This window comes from Manis javanica, chromosome 6 (genome assembly GCF_040802235.1).
Source record: "Manis javanica isolate MJ-LG chromosome 6, MJ_LKY, whole genome shotgun sequence".
NCBI classification, from domain to species: domain Eukaryota; kingdom Metazoa; phylum Chordata; class Mammalia; order Pholidota; family Manidae; genus Manis; species Manis javanica.
Genome location: NC_133161.1, coordinates 76259810 through 76281420, shown reverse-complemented (window position 1 = coordinate 76281420; position 21611 = coordinate 76259810). Strand labels below are relative to the sequence as shown.

At 40.4% G+C, this 21611-nt stretch overlaps 2 protein-coding genes across 3 annotated transcripts in view; one reads left to right on the top strand and one right to left on the bottom strand.

Moving 5' to 3' along the window:
* The window catches only part of TMEM243 (transmembrane protein 243), a 152614-nt gene that overhangs the window by 73731 nt on the left and 57272 nt on the right, over positions 1–21611 (bottom strand). The window lies entirely within an intron of this gene.
* DMTF1 (cyclin D binding myb like transcription factor 1) overlaps positions 17574–21611 on the top strand; it is a 44276-nt gene continuing 40238 nt past the window's right edge. For both annotated transcript variants that reach the window (XM_073238895.1, XM_073238894.1), the window contains exon 1: positions 17574–17731. The gene's annotated coding sequence lies outside the window, so the exon portion shown is untranslated. The remainder of the gene's footprint in view (positions 17732–21611) is intronic.

Here is a 21611-nt window from a genome sequence, read left to right as displayed (position 1 = left end):
TGCAGGAACTGCAGGAACTATGAACAAGGAGTCGTAGTTTGGTGACACGTTTGGTGAGAAGCAGTTTATTAGAGCCAGCACTGGCTCAGCGGATTCCTATCCAAAGGCTGGGCCCCAGGCACAGCAGGGCCATGCCTTTTATACATTCACTACAACAAGGGTAAAGGAGAATCAGCCCCCAAGAATGTTGCAGTGGGAGCTGTTAGTGTACTATAGGTTCAGCCAGAATGCTAGTTATGTTTTAACCTAGCTCAATAAAGGGTACACGGATACTCTGTTGTAAACTAATGGGCCTACATGACTATGATTAACTAGCTGTTCCATATCACTGGGCCCCGGTGGGGGGTACATTGTTACATTGCTTTAAAATCAAGCAGCCTGGTATTTTTCTGCATTCTTAAAGCCTTAAAGAAACATTGTCCCTTTTCTTGGCTTGGCTTCCTACCAGTCTTGACATTCAAATATTCTATTACTACATAAGAGGGTAAAAACAAATATGGGGATCAGTAAGTGTCTCTACCACAAGTGAGATCAAGTATATTGATAGCCTGCTAAAATGCTATTATAAGGCAAGAAGAGGAACTGGCTTTGTTCCTGAGTGAGTAGTAAGAGAGAGAGTAGGAGAGGAGAGAAAGAAGCCAGGAAATAGTAGAAGTCTATGACTTCACCCTGGAACTTTCAACTTTCCTATACAGACTCCAAATTCTTGGAATGAGAAGCCCTATGATAAGTAGTGAAGAGACTCAATTCTTCAAGGTAAAATTGAGTATATGCCTGGGTGCAAGAATTAGAGGAAGACAGACACGATACTGTTAAGCCCTGAGAACCTGCAGAAGACTATGGAAAGCTTTGAACATAATTGTTGGGGGTGTGTTGTGTATTTTCCTCAGTCCTTGTCCCCACTGCAACAAAGAACTGAAGGGCAGAGACACAGTAGTGAAGCAGAGTAGAAGTTTTATTTAAAATTACTTAGAGAAAAAGTACAGCCACCTCAGCAAGGAGAGGAGCCCTGAAAGGTTGGAGAAAGTTTAAGATGAAAACGTTACACACTTAGAAAGTGCGGGCGGCCTCAGAGGAGCACCCCAAAAGGCTGAAAAGAGAGCGTTTAAAGTTAAAAGGTTACACACTTAGAAAGTGCGGGCAACCTCAGAGAGAGGAGCTCCCCTAAAGGTTGGGGGTTCCCCTTTTTAAGGATTCTTTAGGAATGTGACTAAGGGCTGGGGGTGCAGACTTCTTAAGTGGTCTTTGCATACTGAGAATTAACTTAACACAAGGAACTTCCTGCTCTGATTTCTCCCTGGGATTCCGGAGTCTTGGTCTGGGAGCTTATCAGACTGCCTGCCCAGCCCTCAAGGTGGGCTGAATTATTGTCTGTTTGCTAAAGAGTAAGTTAAGAATCTTACATTTTTAACTTCCTGCGTATTAAAATATAGTATTTAACCTGCAGAAGACTATGGAAAGCTTTGAACACAATGAACTTTGATATTGGGCATTTAAAACAATCTTAGATTGATTTCCTGAAATAGGAGATAGGAGGCCCTGACATGTGAATACCATCACAGCTCCTTTTAAAATCCACAGGTTTTTAACAAACAAGGGTGCTAGGAGCAGGATTATGCATAGTTGAAAAAACATGGTTTCTTTTTTAAAAATCAGCATAGAGTTCTTAATTATGCTACTTATAATAGCAACTGTAAAGTTAGCAATTTGAGAGTGCTTTAGCTGGGCTTCACACAGTGTTAGTTTTAGCTCCTAAAAATAGACATGAAGTATGAATCACTGTCTTAAGAGACATGTAAGCTAATTCTAACCACCACAGATTTTAAGAATTTCACCTCAATTTCTTCTCAACCACATTTTGTGTACTGACAATGAGACATCAGTAAAGATAACAGGATGAACTATCCAATTTCCATGTCTCCAAAAGGGTTCAAATGCACCCTATGTTAATGGAAACAACACAACAGATGGACAACTGTGTACTTCTGACAGACTGCAACATGCCTCATGACAAAATAACTCATTGTTGAATAGTGCTCATCACCAGTAAAAGCTCTCATGGAAAAAGCTTATTTGAATCAAATAAACACAAACTAAGAGTCATCCAGAAGTCCTATGTGAGCCGCCATGTGTCATTTTTCATAGAAAGTGATCTTTCTGATGTTTATCAAGTGTAACACAAGAAGGCCCTCTTTGAAGAAATTCCTTGGTGACCAAGTTAGCCCTTTCCCTCCTATGTGAGCTGTGGGAGAACAGAAATTGAAAATGACTGGTCAACTAGGAAATGCAGAACATGACTCCGTCCTATTTGAGCTATTATTGATGGGCACTTCAGTTGTCTGCCCAGATATTCAGATAACCTGTTATGTTACTAGTTGCTGACATATAGAATTTAGGTAATTTCTGACTATTTCATGTTATGAGTAATATAATACATACAGCAATATCTATTACACTCAGACAACATTACTTTTCTGCACACACCATGCATTGCAAGTGCTTGTGTCAGTTAAACTTAAAAATACTTTGAAAGTAACATGTAACAAATTTTTTCAGCTTCCAATGTATAAAATTTCCAAAATCTTAACCTTTTTAATCCCTTCATCTCCTGTAAGAGGGCTCGATATCTCTGAACTATGCCTTACTACCACTTCTGTGCCCTATTACCAGTCTTATCTCTCCATTGCTGGAAAAGACTCAGGTGGATACTGCACCTCAAGCCTTTTGGGACCTAGAGGCATCTCTGTAATCTTCAGAATGTGTTCTGTTGAGTTGCTTGTCTCCTAAAAACTGGTACTTTACAGGTATATTCTCTATTTCCTATGATATAATGTTGTAAATTGGAATTCCAGTCCTGGATATCCATTCCATATCTCCGAAATTCCAAAGTCTACTACACAAAAAAGAATAATATAACCATATATTAGCTAAATAACTATATAAAGATAAAATAACTATAACATGTATACCTACTTTGCACAAACTTTTATTAATTGTGTAAAATCAAATGCTACTTAATATAAATGCCATGTCAATTATTCCTTTAGTATGATATTTTTGAGCTATTAATGGGTGGCTGTTCCTTCTTGTACATTCCTGCACCTGTTATCTTCTCCCTACCATAAATGCAGCTTTGATAGTTTTCTATATACTGTCTCAGAGGAAGGACATACTTACAGGCTAGAACAAAGACGTAGATTAAATTTTTTAATAGGTTTTTATAAATTTTTATGAGACAATATTTATACCTAGAGTTTTTTATCTTTAAGAGCCAGGAATTACAGAGGCAAAAAGGGTTTGGGAGATTCCAAATCCTTTCATTGAAAAACTGAGAGAAGGGCCTAGTTTATATCATGAACCAGAGCACAGGGAGAATGCTGATAATGTAAGAGCAGTTTTCCCAACCAAAAGAAAATGAAAATTTTGACATGCTAATAAGTGCTAGTAGGTACCTGGGAGGGGTCCCCCATTTGCTTCTCCTTTCTTGGAGTCAAAATCCTAAGTCACTGGGACAGAAAGAAATAGAAACCCCAGATAAGTTTGTGAAGATCCCAGAAAAAAAGGAGTACTTTCTGGATTTCCAGGGCTTAGTCCAAAATAACCTATGTTCTGGTTAGCTAATGCTGAAAAACAAATTACTCCAAAGCACAGTAGCTTGAACAATAATTATTTTACTATTGCTCATACTGCTGTGGATCAGTATTTGGGGGGAAGTTTGGGGTAAGCAGTTCCAGCCTACAGGTCTCTCATGCCATTGCAGTCAGATAACGGCTGAAGCAATGGATGGAAAGCGTCAACACAAGTCCCTTCAAAAAGTGAAGCCCAATTCCTATACCTTTGAGTGTGCACTGGCTTTAGTGACTCCTAATGAACAGAATAAAATATTAGTGACATGATGTTACCTCTGAAACTAGGTCATAAAAGGCAGTGCAGCTTCCTCTTACTCTTGGATCACTCACTGGTAGAGAAGCCAATTGCCATGTGCTTGAGGACCCTCAAGGAGCTCGATGGGAAGGCCCATATGGGAGGAATTGAGCTCTCCAGCAAACAGATAGACAGAAAGCTTTTTGCCATCAGCCATCTGGAGTAAGCCATCTTGGAAGTAGATCATCCAGTTTTAGACAAACCTTCAGATGACTGCAACCCCAGCCAGCATCTTAATTGCAACCTCACGAGAGTCCTAAGGAAATCATTCAGCTAAGCCACTCCTGAATTCCTGACCCATAGAAACTATAAGGTAATACATGTTTGCTGTTTTAACCCACTACTTTTTGGGGTAATTTGTTATGTAGTAATAAATAACTATTTTGGAGGGGAGGCTGGAACAGCTAGGGGCTCTCCAATCATCCTCTTTTTACATAGTCTCAGTGCCTCTCCATGTGGGTTTTCTAAAAAGGCTAGTCGGGGTTTCCTCACAGTATGGCTGTTGGACTGCTTATATAGTGGGTACTTACTGAGTGGCTGACAGGCCTTTTATGACCTACCTTTGGAAGTCATGTAGCACCACTTCCTGCATACTCTATTAGTTAAAATTGCCCCCAAAGCCTCCACTTTCAATGGGAAGAGTTATACCTTCCACCACTTTATGGGAGTAGTGTCAAACCTGTACTGTATGAAGAGTTAGGAAATACTGTTGCAGTCATCTTTGGAAAACACAAGCTTTTCACATTTAAGCCAAGTGCCTCATCCAACAAGGCATTTGAATAGATTAGCATGAAAGGGCAAGCTCCCAGATTCTATTTCAGCCAATTGGTTCCTGGATCCTATTTCAGCCAATCGGGACCTGGATCCTATTTCACCCAATCGGAGCTTAGTCCCTCTCTCCCCTCCAGTCAGCAAGAACACCCACCACCCCTGGACCCTGCCAACTGACCAAAGCCACAACTCATCACCCCCCAACTACCCCAGGCCCAGCCAATCAGCCAGGGCCACGGCCATCACCCCCCCCAAACCACCCTGGAAACCCATAAAACCTTTGTTCTGGGGAAAATGTGCTCTCTTTCTCTGGCATCTTGCCACTACGTTGGTGTAGATGAGAGATTGAGCTCGAGCTAGCTCGAATAAAGGCTCTTTGCTTTTGCATCGGTGTTGGCTCCTTGGTGGTCTTCTGGGATTTGTGACTTTGGGCACAACAAGCAGAGTTAAACATTTAGGAGTCATCAGTGCATAGGGAGCAACTGAAGCCATTGGAGTGGATAATATCACTTATGAAGAAAGGATAAAATGATAAAGAGATACAGTCCTAGGAGGTCACAGTAGAGAACTCCAAAATTTGAAAGTCAACCAACAAAGAAGTATTTAGAGAGGAAAGAGGAATTCCAGAGTACTGTATCTCAAAATCAAGGGGAAAAAAGTACTCAAAGAAGGAAGAGGCAGTCATTTCAAGAGATAACGCTGCTGAAAAATTAAGTTAAATTAAAAAATAACAGAATATTGTACATTGGATTTAGCAATGTGGAGGTCATTAATGATCTTCAGCGGCATGTTGGAAGCAGAAACTAAAACATACAAGAGGGAATAAGTAATAGTCCTGCGACAGAGATAAGATCAAAAGCACAAAGAATGGACTAGCCTTGAATAAGAAATGAACATCCTAGGACTGGAGCGATGTTTTAGGATAAGCACTGATAAGCACATGGCAGTAGGGGGCGGGGAGGTGAGGATATTGAGGAAGTTAATGCTTAAGAGCCTTTATAAAGGTCATTTGCTGAGAAAGGTAGAACAAACAGTTATCAGGGTCTGAGGAGCTGTTACTGAAGAAATAACAAATACATTTCTTGCAATGTATAGTGTATGATCTACAACTTTAAAAATCCTACTAGGATTGAATTTCACCTTTTGCTTGTTTAAGCAACAATAAAAGAAGTGAAATCAACCATTTTGTTCTCTATTTAAAATTTCATAAAAATAAAACAACTAATAACACCAGATTTTACTACCAAGTAAATATGGGAATAGTAGAAAAACTCATTGCTCATTGCTTGTTTCATCCTACCATTAGTTATAAGCCACCTATCCTTGGGAAACCTAATTTTTAAATCCTTCATTTAATGTATTACATTATCAAAAATGTATTTGTAATAGAGAGAGGTAGAAAAGACCTACACGCAAAAAGCCTCAGTTATTTTCATTTTCACCCATTGCAAGAGACAGACTGCTTATCAAGTACTATATTTACTATGACCTTTTCAAATAACATAGTTATAAATGTATAACATTATGTATAAGACATTGTTGTATCATGTATTTTTCAGGCAGTTGCTCTGCAATGACAAAGCAGCATGGATTCCTTCTCAGAGAAGATTCTTGTGAAAAGTTATTACAGGCTTAAGATCAAGAGTGCTGTCAGTGGACAATGATTACACAGTGTAAGAATATAGTACTTTATCCTCCATTTGTCCCATGGTCCCAAGCACAGAAGCGGGTGAAAATTATGCCGGGGCTTGCCTGGGGCTTGCTGGGCTTACCCCGCCTTATCTCTAAGCATCCCAACCCTCCCCCAAGGCAACAGGCCCAGCGGGTCTGCCACAATAAAAGGCACCACGCTGCTGCCCTCCCCCTCTCTCTGTCTCTCTCACTCTGTCTCTCTGTCGCTCTCTCTCTCTCTCTCTGTCTCTCTCACTCTACTGCTCTCTCTGCTGCCCTCTCTCTCTCTCACTCTGTCTCTGTCATTCTCTCTCTCACTCTGCTGCCCTCTCTCTCTCTCTGTCTCTCTCACTCTGTCTCTGTCTCTCTCACTCTGCTGCTCTCTCTGTCTCTCTCTCTATGTGTCTCTGCTGCTCTCTCTCTCTCTCTTTGTCTCTGCCTCTCTGTCCCCCTGCTCTCTCTCTCTCTCTGCTCTCTGTCCCACTGCTCTCTCTGCTGCTCTCTCTCTCTCTCTCTCTCTCTCTCTCTCTCCCCACCCCCGTCTGGTGCAGCCACTTTCTCCTTCAGATAATAAAGTCTCTTGCATGGGCCCATGTCTCCTGAGTCATTCTGGGTAAGGAGAGTCATGGCAAGATACCCTTTCATTGGTGCCGTGACTTCGGATGAGGCTCTCCCATTGACTTTGCTCTTCCTCCGGGAATCTGAGCTGCTCTCAGAACCCGAGCTGCCCGATCCTCCTCCATGGGCTCACCGTCCATTTACCTGGTCACTCGTCTCCTCACCCAACACCAGCCTTCGATTTGGTGAGTCTCCCCTTCATGGTCGACTTAAATGTCCCTTTGGAACCTGGGAAGTGACCGTTGAGTGTCCGGCACCCCCAAGGACTCCTCTGGGACAAGGGCACCCCCAACCACGACTTTCAGAGTCACGGTTGATCCCCATAGTCGACCCTTCTCTGCCTCCCCATGGTGAGAATCCTCATCCACTAAGGCCCAGTTTCCCTTTATCTACGTATCTACTTGACTCGAAAACTCCTGGTACCAGGTACCAAGCCTCCCTGGTGTTTTCGCCTCCGACCCCATAGTTAGAGGTGGTGACGACCCCCTAACTGTGCCTGGTCTTCTCCATGACCTTCTCAATCGCTCAGGGACGCCTCAGCGACTTCTGAACAGTCTCGTTCTCACCATGGGATCTGGTCCCTCCGTTCCCACAGATTCACCGCTTGGGTGCTTACTCAATAATCTAAAGCCCCTCCACCTCACTCCAGACCTCAAACCTGTTCGCTACTGTAATGAGATCTGGCCACAATATCCCTTAGACAATCAGTCTAAATGGCCCCTAAATGGCTCTTTAGATCCTAAAATTCTCCACGACTTATACAACTTCTGTGAGCGTACGGGCAAATGGAAAGAGATCCCATATATCCAGGCTTTCTCCTACCTCCAAACCAAGCTCTCTCTCTCTGTCTCCCCTGCAATCCTAAACACCTACTACTTGCCTTAAAGTCCACACCCCTAAGCTCTTTTCACGATCCCAAATATCCTCAATTGCCTATAAAACGCCTAGACAATGCACCACCACGGGCTCTCTTGTCCCCTCCTGGCTCAGGCCAGGAGCTCTGTCTGTCCTCTCACTGTATCATTACGTCTCAATCTGTATGTTTGTGTCTAAGTGTGTAAATGAAAAATATTTTTCTACCTCCGAATGGTATTAATAAAAATTGATTTAAAGACAAGTGCTTGTAGAAATTGTGCCTTCTAAAATTTCCAGAAAATTCTAATAGAAGATATTAAGCATTAATGCTACTTTAAGTTGAACTAAATAGGTATGTCCTTATGGTTATCAGCTGCCTAAGTTTACCTATAGTCATTTAAGTTGATGTATTCCGTTAAATCTTTCAAAGAAAAATGCTTAAAGTGAAGTGTAGCTTTGTCTAATGTGAGTAACTATTTAAGCAAGTGCCTTAAAACTTTTAACACCTTCCCAAAATCAAATGCAAAAAGGTGCTTTTACCTCTAGTTAACTCTGATATGTTCCAGAGGGCCCCTGGAACATGTCAGAGGAATTTTTTCTCATTGGAGAAAATATTTGGCTAATTTGGCTTATTTACCTGCTTAATTGCCTAGAAGGCACTGTCACAGGGAATGATGCTAAACTTTGTTACTGAATGTTTCGTGTTACAGAAAGATCCAAATTTCCTTATGACAACTGTCTTATAGTAAGCTCTCATCAGATCTTTAACCACTGTCATTTGTAAGTCTTTTGTCATCTATACTCACTGTTTTATTACTCCTAAACTAGTAAAAAACTAGATTTCAGCAGAACAGGTATTAGTTACATAGGATTAAGTAAACTAAGGAAGATGATTTGGTGGCTTTTTGTTTCAAATGTTGTTGATAAAGTGTTTTAAGCTTTTTCTCTAAAGCTGACAACAGTTTAGTAAATGACTGCCTTTATAAGCAGAATTGAAACTTTATCTTTCTCTCTATCTCATCCCTCCAGAATTCAAAAACTTTCAGTGACTATTTTTATATTTCATGGCAGTATGTTTATTTGCACAAGTTCAATAAGAATCTGCTTTCCTTGTAAGAGGACCAATTAAAAACACTGGTTATATTACCAAGGCTTTGACTGGAACGTCATACCTGAGAGACACGTGTGTAAACTCAGATATGAACAGACAGCTTTAAGGAACTAAGATTGACTTTATAAAGCCAACAAAGCCCCTTAGAAGAACTGGCCTGGTACCTTGCTTACAGAGTTACCAGCAGCCTGACCAGGTGAGTAAGGAAGGTCACTTCCTGGCAGGTGCAGGAACCTCAGGAAGAGAGGAATTCATCCAAATCTACAGGTACTGCAGGCACAACCTGATGGTAAGTCTGGCTAAGCTGTCTGGCCTCAGAAGCCCTTAAAAGTTCAATCTGAAATTCCTTGCAAAAAGTTCCAGCAAAACACATTTAAAAGATCCCATATAATCAATTACTCTTCTTGCTGCACTTATGCAAATAATCAAGCCAACTGTTAATTATTTTCTTAATCTGGGTACTTCTAATAAAAATGAGGGTGATTTTAGAGAAAAGTATTGTTTCAATAATGCTGTCTTCTTTATACTAAATCCTAATACTAGTCATTGAGATGTAAACTCAATCCAACAGTCTAGTTTCCCCATGATACCTGGCTATTCTCAATTAGACTCTTAATATTTCTAGTTCTCATATTCAGCCATGCATTCTTAATCTCATCAAGTTTGTCCTTCCAGAATGGAAAATCCAACTCCAGATATTGCTACTTAACTTAATAACATGATTTGTTCTATCTTGCCTAGAAGCCACAAAACTGCAAATGGAGATAAAACCTGGAATAAAAGTGCCCATCTTCCAAGGCCCTCTCAAATGACCACTGATGGAGACCTAGCGCTCCACCCCTTACTGCACCCCCTCTCAGCATGAAGCAGCCAGAGCGGTCATCGCCCCCTTTCCCTAGCAGCAGCTAAGGTCTCCATCTGTAGAGGGGGGAATGAGACAGGGACCATAGGCTTTAGAATAAAGTGAGAGCCTCTGAAGAAAGCAAGGCAGGATATTTGCAATCAGAGCAATGTAACTACATGCTAGGAAACCACCCCCTTACTAAAACTCTATGTTAAACATTGAGCTCTAGAATCATTCTTCAGTGACATTAATGTTCCCCAGACAAAGAAGAGTAGCACATGTTTTATTATGCTAGTCATTCATAACCATGTGTAAGATTCACTTTAGCATGCTAAAAGACCCAGGCCTATGTGCTGTCTTTCCTCCTTCAGATCTGACAAGGTGATTTTGCAAACTGAGCAACTAACTTAGCATGCAGACCCAGATGTAGACGGAATAGTAAAAGGCAGGAAGAATTCCATCTTAAGGATAAGATTGCATTTTAACACTCAGGAAGTTCCAGAGGCACGATTCTTTAGCAAATACACAATACCTCAGCCCACCTTGGGGGCTGAGCAGGCAGCCTTTTGATATGCTCCCAGACCAAGACGCTGGTATCCCAGAGAAAAATCAAGGCAGGAAGTTCCTTATTTTAAGTTAATTTTTAATATTCAGAGAACACTTAGGTCCTTCCCCAAGACTTTAGAGATAGTCCCCACCTTTTTGGACAGGCTCTAGCACAAGACCTCAAATCCCTTACTCTCTCGAGCTCCACCCTCCTTCAATAAGTAGGTGATCTCCTCCAGTGCAGTCCCTCCCTACAAGCCTCACAATAGAATACTATTCTCCTTTTAAACTTTCTCTCAGAACACAGCTATCGGGTTTCACCCTCCCTCCAAAGTTCAGCTGTCTGCCGCTCAGGTCACATACCTGGGAGTTCAGTTCTCCCTGTGCTACAAGGCCATTACCATAGACAGGAAAAAACTTCTCCAAACCATGCCCGTTCCAAACAACAAAGACACCATCCCTAACTCCCAAATGGCAAGGATCATACACAGTAATCCTTCCCATGCCAACTGCAGTTAAACTCCAGGGTCTTCCCCACTAGATACACAACTCCCACCTTAAGCCGTTTGTCTCAGTTATTCCCCTCCCACCGAATCTCCCACAGGTTCCTACTCCTCCACCCTGACGGGACCTCTTACTCCACATTTTGTGCTGCTCATCTCCACACTGAAGAAGTTTCTGCCAGCACAGAATCCTAAGACCTCCCTTACAACTGCCATGCGTCATGCTTCAGGATTATTAACCCTGGTCTCAACCCTTATTCCCTCACCAGACCTATCTTCCCAATGCCAGCTCTTTCTTCTCTTTCAGACTGTCCAAAAGATTGTACCATCAAGGATTCCCTTTGCCCTACAGGTTGCTTTGCTGCCTAAACATACGTCCCCCCAGAATGCTATTCAGTCACCCTATGTAAACATAGCAATCAGCCCAAATGCAAAAAATTTCTAACCAAACCTTTAACCAGCTTATATTACAGGATTACCAACCCCTCTCCAAAAACAATCATCCTTATTGAACCTGGAAAATGCCATCGCCACTGCAGACCAAGGGCTCATCTGAAGACCGCCCCCCATCAATACAAAAATGAACTTCATTGCCCCTAATCAGCAAGAAGCAGTTACTGAAGACTAACTTTCACCCCTTCCCAAATCCTCTACCACTTATAAAACAGAAAAGGGAGGAATGTAAGAATATAGTAATTTATCCTCCATTTGCCCCATGGTCCCAAGCACAGAAGCTGGTGAGAATTATGCGGGGGCTTGCCTGGGGCTTGCTGGGCTTACCCCGCCTTATCTCTAAGCATCCCGACCCTGCCCCAAGGCAGCCACAATAAAAGGCACCACGCTGCTGCCCTCCCCCTCTCTCTGTCGCGCTCTCTCTCTCTCTCTGTCTGTCTCTCTCACTCTGCTGCTCTCTCTCTGCTGCCCTCTCTATCTCTCTCACTCTGTCTCTGTCTCTCTGTCGTTCTCTCACTCTGCTGCTCTCTCTCTGTCTCTGCCTCTCTGTCCCCCTGCTCTCCCTCTCTGCTCTCTGCTCTCTGTCCCGCTGCTCTCTCTGCTGCTCTCTCTCTCTCTCCCCCAACCCCCCTCTGGTGCAGCCACTCTCTCCTTCAGATAATAAAGTCTCTTGCATGGGCCCATGTCTCTTGAGTCGTCCTGGGTAAGGAAGGTCATCGCGAGATACCCTTTCACACAGCAGATGGCTCTTGAGCAAAGGAAAAGACCGCGGCATCATGTGAAAATGGGCTCCTGTTCAACAAAAATAGAGCTTACCCATTATAATGGAAATAGAGAAAGGAGTTTTACCTTCAGACAATGGTTATAATAGACTTGTGTCTTGCTACACTATATTGAACTAACACAGACCCAGTTTAGCATTAATGTAATCTTCTGGTAAGAAACATAAAAGACCCAAAAAAAGACGTTAGTGATATTATGACTGCTGGAGCCACATATCTTCCTTGCCCTAGGTTTCCCCTAGGTTTGCTAATATGCATATAATGCTGCTGCAAAAGATGTAATTATAAAATATGATTTTATGTATATATATATATATATTTCCTAATCCTGTTATTCCCAATTTGATTAAAGTAAAACTAAATATTACATGTTCTCACCAGGCCCACTTAAAATACAGTCATTATAACAAAGGTATGCTCTGAAATTTAATCTGATATGGTTATGTTCAATATATTACAGACACTCTTTAATTAGGTAGGTATTAAAAGACTGGGTTGGTATTTCAGGCAATTTTCTGGGAGGAATACCTTGCTTGATAAATAGTGTTTTCTATTGAATTTAGACTAGCAATTCCAGTTCAAAAAAGACCTTAGTTTGCATATGTTTACACATATTTGTTCATGTATATTAAGGGAATCCAGTGAACCTCAGTAGAAAGGGGTTCCTTATGTAAGAGGCCTCTTCACTTTCTCTGATGTGTAAAACAATTTGCCCAGAAACATGAAAGCAGACCAATTTTTAAGAAGGAGCTTCAGAAAAACAAAAAAACCCAGAATTTATTCCTTTCTACTCCTATTAACAATAGACTGACATTTTGAAAGGCAGTTCAAAATAAGTTTAAAAAAATATCTAGAAATAGACCACCTGTTAGCTATTGTTAGTTCAATATGAATCTTCACATTTTTATAGTCCAATCCTCTTCACTGAAATAGAATTGCTGCCCTAAGAAATCCTATTTAACAGTCAACACAATTCTTTTTCTGCTTTTCATTCTTTGATGTTATAATAAAGACAAATATCTGACATTTTTGAGAGCCTACTATTTGCAAGTATTGTTCTAAGTGCTTTGACTAAGCAAGACCAATGAACCTTGGTCCATCTTCCCTAATGTCTGAAGTTTAGATTAGTCTGTGATATCAAGTGACTTGATCCCTCATAAAGTTTATCATGAGCAAGTTTATGAGCAGTTGCAATAAATCAGTAAATTGGTACTTTAACCTAAAGTTTTGTTCAAAGACACATTGAAGAAGCTCCCTCACTGGAATATACGTTCCTAGAGGGCAGGAACCTTGTCTCTCTTGATCTCTACCATATTCCCTATGCTTAGAAAAGTGTTCTGCATGAAGTACATGCTTGGGAAAGTCTACTGAATGAAGTGAATGAAATAAGTGTATCACAAATGTGCAAACTCCTGAAAGTTATAAAGTTGACCCAGGTTCCTTGTTTCTTTCTGTCACTGCATATTCAGTGCAAAGGAATTAGATGTACATTTAATAAAAGAAAAGGAGATAAATCAATGACTAGTCTTTAAATGCTAAAGGACCTTTCATATTTGGATTTCAAAGCATAATCCCTTTGGTTTTATTATTGTTGAGGCTTGTCCTTGGTCTACCACAGCATATCACTAACAAATTCAAGCCATCGAATTTTCATCTACTATTGAAGCTACTACTATGGAAAGAAAAAAAATCTTGCTGAACAATAGGGACATCTGCTGGTAAAAATGTAATGCTTCATTTTAGCCTTAACATGCTGCATCTAGATGGACAAGATTTGATCAATAAAGTTTGAAGTTAACACCAAACATGTGACATTGTTTCTTCTACCAAAGTAATAATAAAAGGTAACATTATCTTTTTCCAAAGATGTCCAAGTAGTGACACTATCTGAAACAGAGCCCTCCTGTAGTCAGTAACTATTGCCAAAGAACAGAATTGACTAGTTGCCTGATCTTGTGGCTTAAGACCCTTAATTATCTTTGATCTCAACAAACATTTAAGTGTCTATTAAATTAAGGTACTGTGCCATATGCTGGCAAACAGGAGCTATAAGACAAGACGGAGGTGGCAGATGGCCCAGCCATTTCTGGACATGTAGATCTTCAGCCTTAGAGGAGTAGTATTAAACTCAATTAATGTCTGAGAGAGACTGAGCCTACCATCTACCAAAGCTGTGCTCTGACCATTTCATTAATATTATGTAAACCAGTTGCTTTCTACAAACACACTCTTTCCCACATTAGCTGGATAAATATCCTCCTATCCTTCACCCCCTATAGAGTGATTTTTTCTCTGCTTTCCAGTCTCTGCTCAGGTATCTTCTCAGAAAGCCCTGCTTTGAACTCCCTGTGTTAAGTTCATTTTCAGAGCACTCAATTTGTGTCCTTCTTAGAACTTATAAAAACTGGCAATTATTTATTCATTTACTAATACCTCATCCCTTTCCTTTCTGCACCAGATTATAAAGGTACAGGTCTTTGAATCTAGGTTCATCCATTCTCCCAATTTTACTAAAGTAACTTAATTGTTTTGTTTTACACAGAAATTTCAAGGGCAGAATGAAAACTTATCCTCTCTTGCTCTGAGTATCTGAATCTTAGTTCTCTATTCCCTAACTGGAAGAGAAACCAATTTTTGTTAATGTTCCATTAATAGGTCTCATTAAAAATCTATTGCACAAGAAAAAGAAGTGAAGAGGGGATGGAGAAGTAGTGACCAGGTTGAAAGATTAAAGTAATGTGGAGATGAGATACTGACCCAAACAGAGGGCAGGAACAACGTTATAGATGGAGTACCATACACCCCAGAGAAAAGCCTAGAGGAGTAGTCTGAAACATAAGAGGGCTTGGAAAAGCCTGATGTGGGGGCCTACCTAGAGACAGTTTGTACATTCCTCTATTAGCATAGGAAATCTCCATCAGCTCTTCGGAATTTTTGGAAGGCCTTCCAGTGTATACCCATCAGCATATTAATAGGACTCAGACACTGTGTAGGAAGAAAATGGAATACTCAGTAATTATATTTTTCATTTACTTTGAACAAAAGCCCTTGCAAACATCTTTTTTCTTAATTGTACCATTTAGGACATGAAAAAATTATGAAATACGAGCCTATCTCTCAGTACTTGAAACACTTTTGCTTTAATATACCATTCTTTCATAAAAGAAAGGCAATTCCATCTGTATTCTATCACTGATGAGGTTTGTGAAAGTATTATACAAAATCTGGAGTTCAATGAAGTTAATCATAACCAGCAGATACAGCTAATACCACTACTGTGCTGTAAATACTTTTACAACATAACAACTTCTATTTGGGACAGAATTATTTCTCATAATTTTTCTACAACATATTTAATTCCTAATTAGGCAAATCCTAGGATAATATTGAAAATATCGTGCATTTCCCTTCCCTATTTGGATGTCTTTCAGTTTTCTTGCCTAATTTCTCTGGCTAGGACTTTCAATATTATGTTAAATGGTGAGAATAGACATTCTTGTCTTGTTTCTGATCTTAGAGCATCACCATTCACCATAATGTTAGATGCAGGCTTGCCATTTTTTGGCCCTTATTATATTGAGGTAGTTGCCTGTATGCCAACTTTGTTGAGAGTTATCATAAGTGGATATTGAATTCACTGTACTAAATTAATATTGTAATGGACTTGTCCTCCCCAAGTAAATGCCAATGGACCTTGGGAAAGGTTGTTACGAAAGAAACTCACCCAGAAAGGGAGAATTAACTATAAGGATTCACTTGACGTTTTTAGGGAATTACAGCAAGATTTTGCAGAAGAGAATGGCCAGCCAGACTATAATTTAGATATCACTCTCTTATGCCTTAGTGAGAAAGAAGCCTGTATGATTGTTTTTTGAAAAATGTGGCTAATTAGGAACCACTTCCTCATAGATGTAAACAATTTTACATATGTAATTATTTCATAGAACTGCTCTTTGAGTAGCTTGCTTTTCTGGTTCAGGGGTTTATTAGTTTACATTTTAAGTACTCACTGCATATGTCAGGCTCTATGCAAAGCATGTTGTCTACATTATTCTGGAAGATAGATTTCATTATTTCAATTTTTTAAAGGCAAATGAAGCTCAGAGAGGTGTGATACCATACCCACTACTGAACAGTAAAGCCAAAATTCACACTCAGGTCTGACTCTAACATCTATACCACACTAGTCCTGACTCATGGCTTTGCTTACATATCACTTATGTTCTTATTTAAAAATTGAAAGATGCAGCAAGATGCAGAGAGTAGCACAAGTTGGTAATAAAGTTAGACACAATAAAATGCCAATTCTGGCATTTATTTTTGGAAATTGGCAATGTCCATCTTGCAGTTCAGTAGAATTTGGAAACTGATTGTAATCATGTTTTCATTATAAAATGACTGTTACCGAAACTTATTTTATGAGCTGCAGAAGGATAGTTCAAAGTATAGGCTCTGGAGCTGAGGCTTCAATTGTCACCCTACCACTTATGTACTGTGTGCCCTTGGACATATTCCACTTCTTTTTGGTTATCTAAAATGGGATTCATCTGTACTAACAGTACTGATCTTTTGGCATTTGTGAACAGCAAATGAGTGTAATATATGTAAAGTATTGAATTGACACATAAGTGCTCGAAAAATGTTAGCTCATGTTATCCACATCCAAAGGATTATTTTAGCCCTTTCTTTCTTTTTAAAACTAGACTTCATTTGGGGGAAGGCTAGGGACTGCAATTTAAGATTCACAGTAAAACTGAGGGAAAGATACAGATTTCCCCTATACCTCCTGCCCCACACATGCATAGCCTCACCCAATCATCAATATCCCCAAGAGTAGTACGCTGGTTACAAATTATGACACAAAATTTGACATGTCATTAACACTGTAAGTCCATTGTTTTACATTAGGGCTCACTATCAGTGGGGTATACAGTCTATGGCTTTTGATAAATATACAATGGCAGGCACCTACATGTTATCAATCTTCTCTAAAAGCGCCCCAGGTAACTGAAGGGCAGCCAGCGTGGAAAAGCAGTGCTTTAAGACTGACTGTGCACTACTACAAAGACGCATCTTCCTACACTCACAAAAGATACATTTCACCAAGAACCGCATCACACCTCACTTTGAGCGCCTGCTGCAAGCGAGGCCAAATGTGAAGGGGCGGACACAAAATTTCAGTCTCTCGTGCATCCACACCCGCCTCCCAGGCCCGAATTATTATGAAACTCGTTCCGCGGGGTCCAACTGTCCCCGGAGCTAGAGGGACCAAGCTATACCAAAGAAAGAAGGTCCTCCTTTATAGCATCAGCAAAGGGTTGCTCGGGACCGAAGTTTCCTAGCAGAAGGAAAGACCACAAAACCGCCACATAGACTGGAAACGATGCTCCAAAAACCCGAGACCTTTTACACACTCCGACTTAGCCGGAAGTGACGCCACAGCCCGCGCACAGGGCTTCCCGAGGGAGAGGCGAGCGGGAGGGGGATGTGCGGGGGCTGGGGGCGGGGCGCGGCCGTAGCTCCGTTTCCGGTGGCTCTTCGCACTCGCTCACTCCAGCTGCAGCCACTCTTGCCCGTGGCTGCTTCCTCCATCCTGGTATTTTTTGGAGCCTCCATCCTGGTTCTTCCAAAGTGCCCGGACCCAAAACAGGAAGTAAGTGCTATGGAACCTTCAGGTCCCAACCGCCGCCAGGACCGCTCCGCCCAGTGGAGCCTGTCCGGCCCCCTTACTGCCAACCTGCTCCCGCCAGCCGGCGCAAGCAGCCGGCGCCTGGGCTCCGCGGGCGGGGTCGGAGCTGGGCCTTGGTGACGCTGAAGCCGCCGTCCCCGCACGCTCAGGCCAGGCCTCCCTCTCGGGGCCGGGCCTCCGGCGGTGGTTTAAGCTGCAGAGTAGGCTAACGGGCAGCGACTGAGGCACAGCGGCGATCCGGCGGGGGCGGAAAATGGCGGCGGCTTCGGAGGAGCTAAATGGCGCCAGGACCCCTGGGGGTGGGGTGGGCCGGTAGCTTCGCTAGAGAATTGGGCCCGGGAATGCAGAGATTAAGGAACCTCTATTTGTTTTCTCGTGGTGTTCCGTTTTTGTTTCTTTGTTACATTTTCGGTTTACCATGTGGCCTACTGTAGGAGAGGCGGGTTTGGGTAGGATTGAGAGAGTTGGGGCTTTTCTCGCCCCCGCCTTTTTTCTTTCACCCTGTTTGCGTCTTAAACTCTCCTCCCAGCTTTTCGGGTTCACTTGCTCAGCTCTCCTGGGTCAGGCAGAGGGAGTCGGGGTTGCTGGCCAAACTCTTGTCAGCCTGAGCCTCATAGTGGAGGGACCGGGCTGGAGTGCGGGGAAAGAGGCCGAGCCGCGCAGAGGACAGTAAGGCAAGTCTGCAGCATAGGAATTGTCATGTATTTTGCCGAGTTTCGAAGAAGTTTTTTAAATTTTTAATCTTATTTGTTCTCCTGAATAGACTGTTTTTGATAGTCTCTTCAGAGACCTAGGGTGTTTTAACCCAATCTCCGGCGTCGGTTTGAGAGAAGGGGCCAAGTGCAGTTCTATGCAGTTGAATGATACAGCACATGTTTTTGTAGTAATACTGAGTGTAGATAAGGAGAGGGTGATAATTCCATGAAGTGTAAGTCAGGGCTCCTTTCCCTTTCCCGCATTGGGTCTGGAAATTCAAGTACAGTGTGGTTGCTTTTCTCATAACTTGATTAATCGTGTGCCTCATTTCTGACAGGCGAGGCTCCTTGTGACATCGACAGAAATGCATCATCTGTTGGATTACTTTCTGATATGCAGTGTTTTATGCCTAGAATAATATTTTGAAATTTTACCATTCACTAATTATACCTTTATTTTTAATTCATGAAAGACAATTAGCCATTTATAGCTTTCAAGCTCCAGTGCAAGAAAATATTCTTCCCATTGTGTTATAGTTTTACAAATAGAAAATTATTTCTTTTTCAGTTAGGGATTTTCATATATTTCCATTACTTCAGATTGAGTTAGTTTTAAATCTGCTTCAAATAACATTTTGAGTATTGATGCATTTTTTTTTATTAGTAGTAATTCAAGTTATTTATCAGCATTTGAACGTTTCTGGACTGTGGTGGTGATACACCAAAAAACTTAGCTTTTTACTATCGTGCTGTAGTATTGATAAGATTTCATTTATTAGGGTAGGATTTCAAAATTTAAGATTTAGGGAAAAGATTGAAAATTCATTCCTTCATGTTTCAAAAATTGTCAGGCTCTCTGAGTAACATTTGGTGTGAGTAGTTTTTTTCTTCATTCACACGGGTCAGAAAACAGGTTGAACCTCTGGAAAACATTACTTGTTATGAAGAAAAATACATTTCATGTTTTCTGACAATTTTATCTCATTATTTCAGTTCCCATATACTAACTGCTTTTGCATGCCACGAACAAGTGAATTTTTTTTTTTTTACTATTTTAGTTGATAGGCTCACTCCAAAATAAGCATTATTTGAGACTGATCTAGAACCTGCATATTCTGCGTGAATCTCTAATTGATTCAGTTGAGCTAGATGGTGGAGCCAAAATGCTATTGCCCTGTCTTCATCAACAGTTACTGGGCTAATACATCCTTACTTAGAACTTTTAAGTGCATACTTTGAGCAGTTACATAAACAGGTTTCTCTGAGTGTTCAGGTTTTACAAGAATTTTGAGGGAAAGCAATAAAAAATTTTGGAGTTAGAATTTGAGCTTCGAAAGCAGAGCATGGCTGGGGAATGGTTATTCGTAGAGAATCAAAAGAAAGTAGATAGCCTCTTTTTTAAGTTCTCTTTTTACTAGTTTTGTTTTGTTTTTTTTAAAGAGCATAGAGAAAGGTTATGTCCTTTGTCTCGCAGGCATCAGGAGAGCTAAGTTAATTATAAGGTTAGTTGGATGTGTTACTAGTTCGTACTGAAATGCAAACAAAGCTAGCCCTTATTTTCCCCACATAGTGCTTGTCTTTCTGTTCATTTATCTCTCCAGCATCTACAGACTAATTTTTATTGTTGTTGTTGTAAATTTGTATGTCCTGAGAATAATATACCATTATTTAAACAGTTGCTTTTGTTTTGCTTCATTATGTTGGCTTAATTTAGCACCTGTGAGGATAAATAAGGTAATATGAAACAAGTGTCTCTAGGGATTGACAACCTTGCACACAGAGGTTAAAATATTGAGGGGGTTGCGAAGTGGTTTTGCAGGTATTGAGGTCCTAGATCATTTGTATTATTTATATCTATTGCAAAGACATGAAAACTTTAGAACACCCATTGTTTAGGAAGGGTACCACTTTTTAAATATATATAATATCTGCCTGTTTAACACTGAGGTGTTACCTGTCTTCTCAGAATGGAGTTTTCTTTTTTAATAGTTTTCTCTTACCACCATTATTTTTAGCACTTTGTTTTCCATAGAAAAGGATTCCCTAGGAATTGGTACTTCTAAATACTTCATGATTTCAGTACCAAAGCCTTTTCTATTCCCAAATGACGTAAAATGACCTGAGAAAGTGAACCTGTTGCTGGGAGTGTTAAATGTATAAAGTACAGATGTATGTGGCATTTGTTTTCTTAGCATTTGTCCCCCCTTTTTTTCCCATTTGCAAAGAGAATTCGTGTAATCACAAATAGGTATTTTGTTTTTGCTTTGATTACATAAAGGTAAATGATAATATGAATAAAAAAAGGAAACTTTTTATTGTGTTTCAGCCTTGTGGAAAGGTACCCCATTCCATTACTGAGTAACAAGAAGTTGTCAGGGATAAGCACACTGGAGAGCTCATTATAAATGATTTAATTTTCTTTTTTAATGTTTACTCCCTTTTTTTTTAAGCTGTCATTTTGGTTTTGTACATTATTAGTAACTTTTGAGGAAGTGTGCTTCAAAAATCAATTTAAGTGTAAATAAGGATTAGAATAATTTGATCTATTTCCCTTAAAGATTTTCTAATGGTGCCTTGCATAGTGTTCCATTTTGAATGGATGAAATCTTAAGATGTAGCCCAATATACATTATAAGCTCTTAGATTATGCACTGGCTGAAGAAAAACAATCTTTTTAATAAGCAATACTATTTTATTGCCAAACCAGGTATGAAATGCTGTACCTGTATTTACTACCAAGTTTATCTCCTTACTCTAATGATAATGTTCTCAATAGTTGGTAATTGAATTAGCATCTCAGGCAATTAAAGTGTGTTAAAATAAACTTCATGAACATATTTATTGACATTTTATGGCATATAGTCATATTTTACTGTCTTAAAACCAAGCCATAATGAACATTAGTTACCTTAATTCACTCAAACTTTTCCACAAAGTATACAGAAGAGCTAATAATCCCCAGGAGCCATTAGACCATAGTACAAAGCACTCAATCTCAAGTGTGAAGTGTCCCCATTCTTACCATAAATAAAATCAATATTCTCTGGCTTTGTCTGTTTTCTGATGAATTCCTTCACCTATTCTCTTCCATGAAGACTTTATATTTAGCAAAGAGTTATCATTCTTTCCAAAATAAAAATCTTAAAAAC